Consider the following 11,370-nt stretch of genomic DNA (forward strand, 5'->3'; position numbering starts at 1 on the left):
TGTTTAGATTTAATAGAGCTACTTTAGCCCTAAAAAAAGGTCACCCTAGGCTGCTCCGTTGCTCGAACGACCGGTGCGAGTGACCAGTCAACAATTTGACCAGTCAGTCACTGACCGGCCAACCAGATTATTTGACTTTCTTTTTTGAAAAATTGGATCTGAGCTTTTTTTCAAAAATATTAACAATACTTGGTTTCAAAAAATTCGATCGACTTGCAAAGCAAATTCACAAAAGAATGAATAAAAATTCATAAATATGAAAAAGTTCATAAATTTTGGAAAAACACCATGGATTTGGATAGGCTCATTGATTTTGGATAAAAAGTTCACAACTTTGAAAAGGTTCATTGATTTTAACAAAAAAGGTTCACAAATTCGAAAAGTTTATCAATTTTGAAAAAAGTTCATTGATTTCTAAAAAAATCCGTGCATAAAACCTGGCCAAATAACATAAAAAAATTATGCAAAATAATTTGAGAATAAATCAAAATTTTGGGAATGGAAAAAAAGGAAAAGTGTGAAATAGAAAAAGAGAAAGGAATGAAAAAACCAACCTAAAACGATCGGGAAAAACCATCCAAAAAAACACACGGGAGACTAAGACTGCCGCTATATAGTGCTAAACGGGCCAGCCCATTTAGGTGGGGGGGGGGGGGGGGATTCGGTTTAGAGCGTGAACACTGAAACGGCGGTCGGTGCGGCGATCTGACGCTTCCCCTCCTCCCCTGTTCGGCATGCGGGCCAGCCTGGTCGGGCCGCGCTTCCTCTTGGTCACCGATTCTGTACAGGAGGCGCTGGTGGTGGTGGGGATCTAGTTCGGACGAAATCCTTGGCCGGCCATGACCGGCCGCGTCGACGGCGACGCCTAAGGGCGTCGTTCCCCTCCTTGGAGGCGTCGATATGGACTGATCTCCTCACTTCCCTTTCCCCTGGGTATCCCAGGCGAAAGCCCTAACTTTGTTGGGCGGCGGCAATGCTCACGGCGCCGTTCCCTTCTTGAAGACGCCGCTTTGGGAACCTTGGGGTTGGGTGACGCTTGTGGGTGGGCGACGGCGGTGGTGCGCCCCTATCCTAGCATGGATATTACGTCGATTGCTTGGAGATAAACTTGCGTAGGTGGAGGTCGTTGCCTGGCGTTGTGGTGGCGTCAATGGCGGAGGACCTACCAAGGCTCGCGTAGGTGGAGGTTATCGTTTGGTGTCGTGGTGGCGTCGATGGCGGAGGACCTGCCAAGATTGTCACCTCAATCTACTCTGAAAATGACGGCGACGACACATGTGAGTGCTTCGGACCGGTTTGAGCCCCGGACCCGGCAGATGGCTCGATCGTGGTCTCTGGCTTTAGATGTTAGGCTTAGATGAGAGGTCTAGGTATGTGGCCCAACTTGTCCCCCTTCATCATTTAGATAGGAGTAGCGGCAGATGTTGTCAAGATGACAGATTCAGACATATTGTTATTCTATCTTGTAAGGTCCTCGAGAATAAACAATAAAATGACCGCATTCATCTTCTAGAAACAGAGCCTGGCGATCATCCTCCTTTTCTAAAAAAAAAGTTTTACTCCGACGAACTGATCCGAGGACTCAAGCCTAGCACTACTGCCATTCCGTTTCATTTTGTTCCAGGTACACTATGTCACTATGTACATTCTGAAGAATGGAACAGGCTGTATCACGCTATTTTTTTTTAAATAATACATTTTTTATTAATTTTCATAAATATTACGCTGAATAAAAAAAATTTAAAAATAATACACCGTTGCCTAGTCGGCCCACATCAGGCCGGTTGAATTCCAGTCGGCCTACAGCTGGCCGACTGGCCCCTGTCGGCCCACTGTGGGCTGATTGCGTCCTCTCGGTCCACTGTGGGCTGACTGGAGCTAATTGGCTCGCTGTGGGCTAATTGTTTTTGTAAAAAAAGTAGGCATAAAAAAATATATGTTTTAAACAATGTTAATAATGTAATTAAAAAATGTTAAACGTGTATAACAAAATGTTCCCGGTGTATACAAAAAATGTAAAATATATATGCAAAAAAGTTGACATAAAAATATGTTTTAAAAAGTGTTAAGCATGTATTTAAAAATTGTTAAATGTGTGTATAAAATGTTCCTTATTTATAAAAAAAAATATAGAATGTGTATGAAAAAAAGTTGACACCAAAAAAATATGTTTGAAAAATTGACATTTTTTCAAATACATGATTAAAAATTGTTAAATGTGTGTATAAATTTCTTTCCTTATCTATAAGAAAATATAGAATGTGTATGAAAAAAATTTGACACCAAAAATATATGTTTGAAAAAAATGTTCCAGTTCCATACAAAAAGAGCAACCAATTATACTTAGGTGAGTGATGCTCCCATACCGGATCCGGAGCTGGAACATTTTTTTATACACGTTTAACCTTTCATTCCAATACATGAAACATTTTTGTGTACTCGTTGAACATTTTTTCAAATACATGATTAACATTTTTTTCAAACATATTTTTTTGGTGTCAACTTTTTTTCATACACATTCTATATTTTTTTGTATAGATAAGGAACATTTTTTCAAATACATGATTAACATTTTTTTCAAACATATTTTTTTGGTGTTAACTTTTTTTCATACACATTCTATATTTTTTATAGACAAGGAATATTTTTTATACACACATTTAAAAAAAATTTAAATACATGATTAACACTTTTTAAAACATATTTTTAGTCAACTTTTTTTTGCATATATATTGTACATTTTTTATACACCAGGGACATTTTGTATACACGTTTAACATTTTTTAATTACATGATTAACATTTTTTTAAACATATATTTTATGCCTACTTTTTTGCAAAAACAATTAGCCCACAGCGAGCCAATTAGCTCTAATCGGCCCACAGTGGGCCGACATGACCCAATCAGCCCACAGTGGGCCGACAGGGGCCAGTCGGCCAGCTGTAGGCTGACTGGAATCCAATCGGCCTGCTGTGGGCCGACTAGGCCCAGTCGGCCTCCAGCGGGCCTTTGTTGTATTATTTTTGAAAAAAATTACCCAGCGTAATATTTATGAAAATTAATAAAAAAATGTATTATTTAAAAAAATTAGCCTGTATCCAGTCGGCCTAATTCTGGCTGGTTGGATCCAGTCGGTCTGCTGCTGCCGATTGGATCCAGTCGGCCCACTGCTGGCTAATAGGCAGTGGCGCCCAGTTTGCTTCCTCTAGGCTGACAGGTGCATGCACCCATTTATCTTTGGAATGATTATTTGAAAAAATATTGAAGTATTTGAAAAAATGTTGATCATGCATATAAAAATGTTAGTCAAGCATTTGAAAAAAAAATGTTGAACAAATATTTGAAAAATGTTGAGAAAATATTTAAAAACTGTTGAATAGGTATTTGAAAAATGTTAAAGAAGTATTAAAAAAATGTTGATCATGTATATAAAAATGTTAAAAAAGTATTTGAAAAAATGTTGATCATGTATATAAAAATGTTAAAGAAGTATTTAAAAAATTGTTGATCATGTATATAAAAATGTTGAACTAGTATTTGAGAAAATGTTAAACAAGTATTTGAAACAATGTTTAAAATGTGTGTAATATACATGATCAATATTTTTATATTGATCAACATTTTTACAAATACTTGTCCAACATTTTTATATACATGATTAGTATTTTTTCAAATACTTGTTTAGCCTTTTTTCAAATAATTGTTTATATTTTTGCAAATGTTAGATTAACATTTTTTTATACATGATCAACATTTTTTAAAATACTTCTTCAATATTTTTCAAATACCTATTCAACAGTTTCAAATATTTTTTCAACATTTTTCAAATACTTGTTCAATATTGTCTTTTCAAATGCTTGATTAACATTTTTATATGCATGATCAACATTTTTTAAAATACTTCTTCAATATTTTTCAAATAGTCATTCCAAAGATAAATGAATGCATGCACCTGTCGGCCTAGAGGAAGCAGATTGGGCGCCAATCGGCCAGCAGTGGGCCGACTGGGGTCCAATCGGCCAGCAGCAGGCTGACTGGATCCAATCGGCCAGCTGCAGGCCGACTGGATCCAATCGGCCAGCAGTAGGCCGACTGAGTATTATTTTAAAAAATTATAATTACGGCATAATATTTCTGAAATTTAATAAAAAATATGTATTATTTAAAAAACATTAGCGAAACACAACGCAGCTGAACAGTGAGGAGAAACACCTACGAACAGTTCTCCTCATTGCATTTTGATGAGGATAGTATGCCCCCCTTGGATATCAGACATTCAGACATGTATGCATACACCCCGCTTGATAGATTTTGATTGTCCACAGAATCAGGCAACAGTAGTTCAGGCTCTCCTCTGATCGGCCATCTGCAGAAGCTGCTTCATGCTACGTGCACGAAAGCTGCAAAACGAAACCTGCCCCCAGTGGTACAGGCTTGGTACGGACGTTGGCAGCACCCCAACAGTTCATAGGACTCAGGAACAAGACTATTAACGACGAGGACATACGATTACCGCGGATGTTGTTCTTCAAAGGAAAAGGACCAAAGAAACTTCGAGTCCCGTCCACACGACCACATGCTCTGGTGCAGGAGTTTCGAGCGTAGTAGGGCTGGAGCTTGTCACGCATGTAACATGGCATGCCACCATAGTTGCACGAGCAAGTGTACACTGTTGCTCTCGTAGTTAGCCTAATCTCATGGACCATACATGTGTGCGTACTACTACTACTGTACACGGATATATGGTCAGATGTGGCATTATTAACGGCGCACATGGCATGCATGCCATCCCGCAAGAAGATTGACCGGCTGCGATCGATCGGCGCCGCGACATTCGAGAGGCAGGGGAGGCCCCGCGCATGTGTGCTTGCACCGGCTAATCATCCTGTCCTTGAAAATTTTGTCCACATTAAAAGCATCTGTAGTAGATCCTTTATATCGTGAACATGTAAAATGAGTTTACAGCTTGCGACATGCCTCGGATACGGAATGGAAACAGCCGCAGCGAAACAGAAACTTAAAATGAACCTATGCGTATTGGCGACGGACGGCAAATGGGTGGCGCCGCCTCCACATGCGCACGCTCACAAATCCGAGATGTTTAAGCCTCATTCGGTTCCGAGAAAATTAAAACCTAAGAATTAGGAGTAGTATGGTAATTTGATAGGATGACACTTGTCATGCTAAGGATTTGTCTTGTCTTGTTCCTACTCAAAAAATGAGCTTTGAGTGGATGTGTACTTTCCTCCAAATACACAGAAAATGAATAGTATTTCTATGAAATTCCTGTCCGTATTTCCTACAAAAATGAGCTGGGACATGTCCAAATGCCAATATAGTATCATAATGAGGCCTCTCTTTGTATTGGGGATTAAGAATCCCAAAATCTCTTAGCAAAGTCACAGTCCCATAAAAGATGGAGCAGGGTTAATTCAATATTAATAGCACAAAGACAACAACAATAATCTAGCATAAAAAACCTATTCTTTTTTAGAAGTGCTCTTGTGTTAGAACTGTCATGTAGTGCCAACTAGAATAAAATCTTGTGCTTGAGTGTGTTGGCACTGACCCAAAGAGGATGTTAAAGATCCGAGGACCTCCAAATTTCCCATGAGATCTTTATATGTTTTAATTGATGAATGTTTTTTGAGCTCTCCATTCCAAATCCAAACATCTTTCCGAGTAGTAGAATTGCTAAAAGGCAAACTATTTCGAAGCTCAAGAAGCTAGCCAAAAGTTTTAGTAGATAGAGGCCTATGAAAAAGTTCGGTCTTACCCTCAGAAGACATTACCATAAACACTGTGCTCAGATCATCTTTTGCAAAAGAATGAAGCTCGGGGAATTTGTGAACCAAAGGTTCATATAGCCATTTGCCATGCCAAAACAAAATAGTGCCCCCTTCCCTTAATTGGCGGACTGTAGAAGCTTTAAAACACATAAGAGTTTTCGAATGTCCTTCCACTAGAAGGAGCCTTTCTACTTGTCAATAGGTGGCCCAAAACTATAATGTTTCTTCCATACTAGTTTCACCTAGGGCAGATCGTCTTTTTTAAAGAAGTTGTGCAAATATTTGATGAGAAGGACCTTGTTATGAGTTGAGACCTCCAGAACACCACGACCACGTTAATTTTTTGGCCTAGAAACCTTCTCCCAGGCAATGAGCATAGTACCCTTATCTTGCATACCAAATTTTCACCAAAGGCAGTGCCTTAAATATTTATTAATTTGATTGACCACTCCTACAAGCAAGGCAAGAGTCACATGAAGAAGGTGGTCAGAGACGAGAAAACATATTTGTTCAAGAGGGGTCTTCCATCATATGAAAGCATGATAGAGCACCTAGACAACCTTTTTGAAGGAAATATGCCCTAGAGGCAATAATAAAGTTGTTATTTATATTTCCTTATATCATGATAAATGTTTATTATTCATGCTAGAATTGTATTAACCGGAAACTTAGTACATGTGTGAATACATAGACAAAACAGAATGTCCCTAGTATGCCTCTACTTGACTAGCTCGTTAATCAAACATGATTATGTTTCCTGACCATAGACATGTGTTGTCATTTGATGAACGGGATCACATCATTAGAGAATGATGTGATGGACAAGACCCATCTGTTAGCTTAGCATTATGATCGTTTAGTTTTATTGCTATTGCTTTCTTCATGACTTATACATGTTCCTCTGACTATGAGATTATGCAACTCCCGAATACCGGAGGAACACCTTGTGTGCTATCAAACGTCACAACGTAACTGGGTAATTATAAAGATGCTCTACAGGTGTCTCCGAAGGTGTTTGTTGGGTTGGCATAGATCAAGATTAGGATTTGTCACTCCGTGTATTAGAGAGGTATCTCTGGGTCCTCTCGGTAATGCACATCACTATGAGCCTTGCAAGCAATGTGACTAATGAGTTAGTTGCGGGATGTTGCATTACATAACGAGTAAAGAGACTTGCCGGTAACGAGATTGAACTAGGTATGATGATACCGACGATCGAATCTCGGGCAAGTAACATACATATGACAAAGGGAACAACGTATGTTGTTATGGGGTTTGACCGATAAAGATCTTCATAGAATATGTGGGAGCCAATATGAGCATCCAGGTTCCGCTATTGGTTATTGACCGGAGAGGTGTCTCGGTCATGTCTACATAGTTCTCGAACCCGTAGGGTCCGCATGCTTAATGTTCGATGACGATTTGTATTATGAGTTATGTGAGTTGATGACCGAAGTTTCTTTGGAGTCCCGGGTGAGATCACGGACATGATGAGGAGTCTCGGAATGTTCGAGAGGTAAGGATTCATATATTGGAAGGCTATATTCAGACATCGAAAAGGTTCCGAGTGATTCAGGTATTTTTCAGAATACCGGGGAGTTACGGGAATTCACCGGGAGAAGTAATGGGCCTTATTGGGCCATACGGGAAAAGAGGAGGCAGGCCAAGAGGAGGTGGAGCGCCCCCCATGGGTCCGAATTGGACTAGGGGAAGGGGGCGGCACCCCCTTGCCTTTTCCTACTCCCTCTCTCTTTCCCTCTTTCCTTCTCTCCTACCCCGAAAAGGAAAGGGATTCCTACTAGGACTTGGAAGTCCAAGTCCTAGTAGGACTCCATACTCTTGGCGCGCCCCTAGGGGGCCGGCCTCTCTCCCTCCCTCCTTTATATACGTGGGCAGGGGGCACCCCAAAGACACACCAAGTCTTCTCTTAGCCGTGTGCGGTGCCCCCCTCCACAGTTACACACCTCGGTCATATCATCGTAGTGCTTAGGCGAAGCCCTGCGCCGGTAACTTCATCATCACCATCAACACGCCATCGTGCTGACAAAACTCTCCCTCACCCTCAACTGGATCAAGAGCTCGAGGGACGTCATTGAGCTGAATGTGTGCTGAACACGGAGGTGCCGTACGTTCGGTGCATGGATCGGTTGGATCGCGAAGACGTTTGACTACATCAACCGCGTTACTAAACTCTTCCGCTTTAGGTCTATGAGGGTACGTGGACACACTCTCCCCACTTGTTGCTATGCATCTCCTAGATAGATCTTGCGTGATCGTAGGTAATTTTCTTGAAATACTGCGTTCCCCAACACTTTTCTCAATTTTCTGCATAATGGGATTAAAGTCTTCAATCTTTGGCTTGGATCTATGCGTAGGCAAGCCAATATAGGTGAATGGAAATGACCCATGTTGGCATGCTAGAATTTTTGTCAAGGTTGCCATTCTCTCATTAGGTACATTAGTTGGAACTAAGACATACTTGTTGTAGTTAATTTTTAAACTAGAGTGTGCATCTTGATTTGACATAGTTGAAACTTCTCAGAAGGAAGGACAAGAATAGTATCATCACCATACTGAATAAATTCGAAAATTAGGGCAAGAATGAACTTGTAAAGGAGATTGAATGAACTTTGTGTCTATGGCTTCATTGAACACATTTTGAAGAAGGTCATCAACCAAGACAAAGAGGTGGGATGACATAGGTTCCCCTTGCCTGACACCTCCTTTACATTGGAATTACTTATGAGGGATAGCATTAAGAAAAATAGATGACGTGCAAAAATTGAATATCATTTGCATCCATATCATCCATCTATTTCCAAAACCTTTAGCTCTAAGAATATTCAAAAGTTATATGTTCAACCAGCTCAAAGGCCTTTTCAAAGTCCAATTTTAGGACCAATTTTTTCCTGGAGTGATGGCACTGATGAGATATTCAAAAGCCCAACCAAGGAAGTCTTGAATGGTCTTGTTTTGGATAAATCCATACTGATTAATGCAAATGAGTTTAAGAATGATAGAGTGCATTCTATTAGTCAACAATTAGTAATGATCTTATTTGTGCAATTGAGCAAGGAGGTAGGCCTGAAGTCTCCAGTAGTCAAGGGGGTATCTTTATTAAGAAACAAGGTAATATATGAAGCATTGATGCTTTGCAAATTGACCCTGCCATGATAGAAATCCACAATGAGATTGGGTCTTGACAAGTAATGCTCCGGTAAGCTTTGATGAAAGCACCACTAAATCTATCTGGTCTAGGAGCTTTGCCCATAGGCATTTTCCCGGCGTCATCAATATTAGTCTTGGAAAAGGGACCTCTAGACAATGAAGATCATCACATATTTGAATAAGAGAGTTCAAATCCAGCAGATAGGAAGTTTGCATGGAAGTCCCAAGTTTAGCCTTAAAGGCTCTCCAAAGGAGAGTAGATTTAGGTTGATGATTATGGAATTCAGAAACAGGCTCATCATTATAACAAAAATGCGTGTCTAGATTTAATAGGGCTTTAGCCTGAAAGAGCATTGAATATTCATCACCCACAGTATCCCACCTAATAGTGGCTCTTTATTTTCAGCAAGCTCTCTGAAATGCAAGAAGTTTGAGGCGGTTCTCCTTAACAATCTCTCTGCCATTACATTCAATAATGGAAAGGACTTCCGAATTCTTCAATGGTTGATACGTCCATTTTGCATCATGTTTTCCTACTGTTATTTTACAATGTTTTTATGCATAATAATGATTTATGGAGTAATTCTAATGCCTTTTCTCTCATAATATGCAAGGTTTACACAAAGAGGGAGAATATCGGCTGCTGGAATTCTGGACATGAAAAAGCTACCTCAGAGTTACCTATTCTGCACATCTCCAAATGAGCTGAAAATTACGGAGAATTGTTTTGGAATATATAAAAAATACCGGAGCAAATAACTATCAGAGGGGGCCACCCTGGTGAGCACAAAACACCAGGGCGTGCCTGGGCCCCCAGGCGCACCCTGGTGGGTTGTGCCCTGTTGCAATAAGCCATGGCGTGTGGTGTGGTCGGGCTCGTCAGGAGCGTCAGGTGCGCGTGGGACGTGTCGGACGCACTGGTGTGATCGGGCTCGTCGGCCATGTCGAGTGCGCGCGGGACATGCGGGATGCAGCGGAAGCATGGCGAGTGTGTGTGTGTGTAGGTTTATATCGGACGCCGGTGCATGCTGTGTCCGTGTTCGGGTTGGTATCGTGTGCGTATGTGTATAGGTCCAGGTCAGATGCTGGTATGTGGCCGCGTCCGAGTCATGAGTCGTGCTGGGCAAGTCGCGAGGTCGTTGAACGGAGTCGCGCTCTGGACGTGCATGCATGTTGTGATCTGTTAGGGAAACCCGTGTCATGCGCGAGGTGTGCAGACCGTGGATATAGTGGAGCGCATCATGGGTGCGTGGGCTGGAGTGGTGCATGGTGGCGTGAGTGCACCCGCGTATAAAGTTCCCTCTGTGTACTCTTATATGGCTGAGCCAACCAGTTGGAAGAGAGAAATAGTATGCCGTACGTGCGGCTGGGTTCTTTGTGTACTTGTGTTTAGCTCCTTCTTCTTCTACCTCCGTGCAACAACGAGAGAGAGAGAGAGAGAGAGAGAGATCTAGCTAGGCCTGCGGCAACAACATTTGGTATACAGAGCCTTGGTGCGATCCTGTCGGCGGCCATGTCGCTCGTCCCTCACGAGGGTGGTGGCGGGGCGATGGCATTGCAGCTGCCGCCATTGACGACGACGAACTACACCGCCTGGGCGATCAAGGCGGAGGCTATCCTTGATTCCCAGGGGCTGTGGAGTGTGGTGGCTCCGACGGAGGGCGTGGCGGTCAACACCGGGAAGAGCAAGACGGCGTGGGTGGCGATGCTGGGTGCGTTGCCAGAGGACTTGCTGATGCAGGTGGCGACGAAGCCAACCGCGAAGGAGGTATGGGACTCCCTCAAGGTTTGCTTCGTCGGCGTTGATCGGGTGCGGGCGGCGAGGCTCGGACGCTGCGCGGCGAGTTCGATCGCCTGCGATTGGACGATGACGACAAGCTGGACGAGTACGCCGGGAAGGTCAGCGGCATGGTGGCAAGGTACGCGATGCTCGGGTCGACGCTCGACGACAACGCCATGGTGAAGAAGTTGCTCGACACCGTGCCAGACCGCCTGTACACCGCGGTGGCCGGAATCAAGCAATTCTACAATGTGGAGGAGATGGCGTTTAAGGAGGCGCTCAAACGTCTCAAGGAGTTCAAAGAAAGGACATGATTTCTACTATACAACCTTCTTCTTGTAGACTCGTGTTGGGCCTCCAAGTGCAAAGTTTTGCAGGACAGTAGCAAATTTCCCTCAAGTGGACGACCTAAAGTTTATCAATCCATGGGAGGCATAGGATGAAGATGGTCTCTCTCAAACAACCCTGCAACCGAATAGCAAAGAGTCTCTTGTGTCCGCAACACACCCGATACAATGGTAAATTGTATAGGTGCACTAGTTCAATGAAGGGATGGTGATACAAGTGCAATATGGATGGTAGATATAGGTTTTTGTAATCTGAATATATATAAAAAACAGCAAGGTAACTAAT

The 11,370-nt window shown here is 42.2% G+C and overlaps 1 pseudogene; it reads left to right on the plus strand.

Annotated features, from left to right (window-relative positions):
- Positions 1–10,470: 10,470 nt before the first annotated feature.
- On the plus strand, positions 10,471–11,051 carry LOC147979024 (uncharacterized; annotated as a pseudogene).
- Positions 11,052–11,370: the final 319 nt, after the last annotated feature.

Source organism: Triticum urartu, chromosome 3A (assembly GCF_056163025.1).
Source record: "Triticum urartu cultivar PI428250 chromosome 3A, HENAU_Tu73, whole genome shotgun sequence".
Taxonomy (NCBI): Eukaryota; Viridiplantae; Streptophyta; class Magnoliopsida; order Poales; family Poaceae; genus Triticum; species Triticum urartu.